Genomic DNA, 2,236 nt, shown 5'->3' with positions numbered 1-2,236 from the left:
CAGAGCTGAGAAAGAAATGAACTGGGGAAATGCAATGGAGACTTGTAGCAATAGGAATCTTTGAATATAACAAATATTAAGAATATGAGAAATATTTGATAAATGCCATTCAAATAGAACATGTGTATGTGTGATTTTGTATTACTCAGGGTATGTATTATATTTGGCATTTATATTTACAAAATAAATTATCAGTTACATCTTATGGTTAACCTAGTTGATTTTTCTTTGCATACTTCTAGTTTCCAAAGACCCTGATGATTTATATATTCTAAATCATCCATCACAGTCTGTTACAGTAGGTAATTATGCAGACATAAGCAGGGGAGGAGAGGGCCCCCTCTCACCCATCAGGAATATCAGGTGACCATCAGGAGATGGTCAGGTGGTTGTTAAACTGTCTCTCTGAAATAATAATTGGTTGCAGCCCACACCAGAGACTGGCAGGCTCCCAATAGATAGAAAACACCTGAAACTGGTGACCAGCAGCTTCCTGATAAGATCTCAGGAGCTGGGACAGTGGGCTTAAGCATGTGCACTAAGAGGTAAAATGCCAGAGTTCAACTGGTATATGGCCTTCCTCTAGGAACTGGTAAGGGAAAAACACTTCAAGTGAACACGTGCCCAACTTCAGTAAACATACTGTGTGTGCGACACCTCCCAAGTGCTGGCAGGCCACTGTACGTGTGAACAGCCCACCCCAAGGAAAGAATCAGGGAAGGAGCAACACAAGACCCTGGAAACATGCCAACGTATAAAACTCCATGCTCCTAAATTTCTCAAGTCACCTGTGTGGCTCTCTTCCAAGTGTACTTTACTTCCTTTTGTTCCTGCTCTAAAACTTCTTAATAAATTTTCACTCCTGTTCTAAAACTTGCCTTGATCTCTCCCTCTGTCTTATGCTCCTCGGTTGAATCCTTTCTTCTGAGGAGGCAAGAATTGAGGTTGTTGCAGACCCATAGAGATTCGCCACTGCTAACAAGTAAACCTCAAGTACTTTTTAAAAATATATACATATTTTAATGATCATTGGGATGAATATGAGGACACTCTAATAATCGAAAACCAATCATTTACACTCAAGCTCAATGTTTAAATTGTTTGCAGGGTGTTGAGTGCTAGTTGATATTATTTATTAAAGAATTAGCCCAGAAATTAAAAATTTATTATTCCTGACCTTTACTATCATAGCGTCTGGATGCCATTACATCACAATGTGCCTATTCTCTTTTTCATGTATGACATCTATTTTTTTTTTGCCTTTAGTGTCAAATTAAATTTCCTCACTTTTCCTTTACCTTTACTTTAGAATCTTTAGAAAGCTATAATGTATGAGAACTTTAGATTATGTTTTATTAAATAATATCATTTTGTTAAAAAGTGACCTCACTGAGGTCTTAATTATCTCATTACCCTCTTCTAATTAATTGATGGTTGTTTTCTCTGCCATTTGCTTGTCCTTAATTTGGATTCAGATTCTATTTTAGTCCTCACACTTATTTAAATGATAGCTAATAAGTTCTTCTTTGCGGAATGAAGCATCATTCAACTTTCAAATGTTTCAGATGTGAACCCCAAATATCTGAGACAGGTCTCAGTCAATTTAGAAAGTTTATTTTGCCAAGATTAAAAATGTACCTGTGACAGTCTCAGGAGGTCCTAATGACATGTGCCCAAGGTGGTCGGGGTGCAGCTTGCTTCTATACATTTTAGGGAGACATCAGTAAATTTGTGTAAGATGTACATTGGTTCAGCCTGGTAAGGTGGGACAACTTGAGGTGGGGGCTTCCAGGTAATAAGTAGATAAGAGACAAAATGTTGCATTCTTTTGAGTCCTGATCAGCCACTAAATTGTGTATTCCACTGAATACACAATTTAGTCTGACTCAGTCAATCAGCATTTTTACCCAAATAGTAGGGCGGAGGAAGTAATCAGATGTGCATTTCTCTCAGGTGAGCCTCAGAGGGATGACTTTGAGTTCTGTCTGTCCTTTGTCCACAAGGAATTTCCTGGCAGGCAAATTGTGAGGGAAGTAGGTAGCTTTTTATCTTCGTAGCTATCTTATTTAGGAATAAATATCTTTGTATCTATCTTATTTAGGAATAAATATCTTTGTAGCTATCTTATTTAGGAATAAATATCTTTGTAGCTATCTTATTTAGGAATAAATAACTTCATAGCTATCTTATTTAGGAATAAAATGGGAGGCAGGTTTGTGTGACATAGTTGTCAGTT

The sequence above is a fragment of the Pan paniscus genome, chromosome X (assembly GCF_029289425.2).
Source record: "Pan paniscus chromosome X, NHGRI_mPanPan1-v2.0_pri, whole genome shotgun sequence".
Taxonomy (NCBI): Eukaryota; Metazoa; Chordata; class Mammalia; order Primates; family Hominidae; genus Pan; species Pan paniscus.
This window is presented reverse-complemented; position numbering follows the sequence as displayed.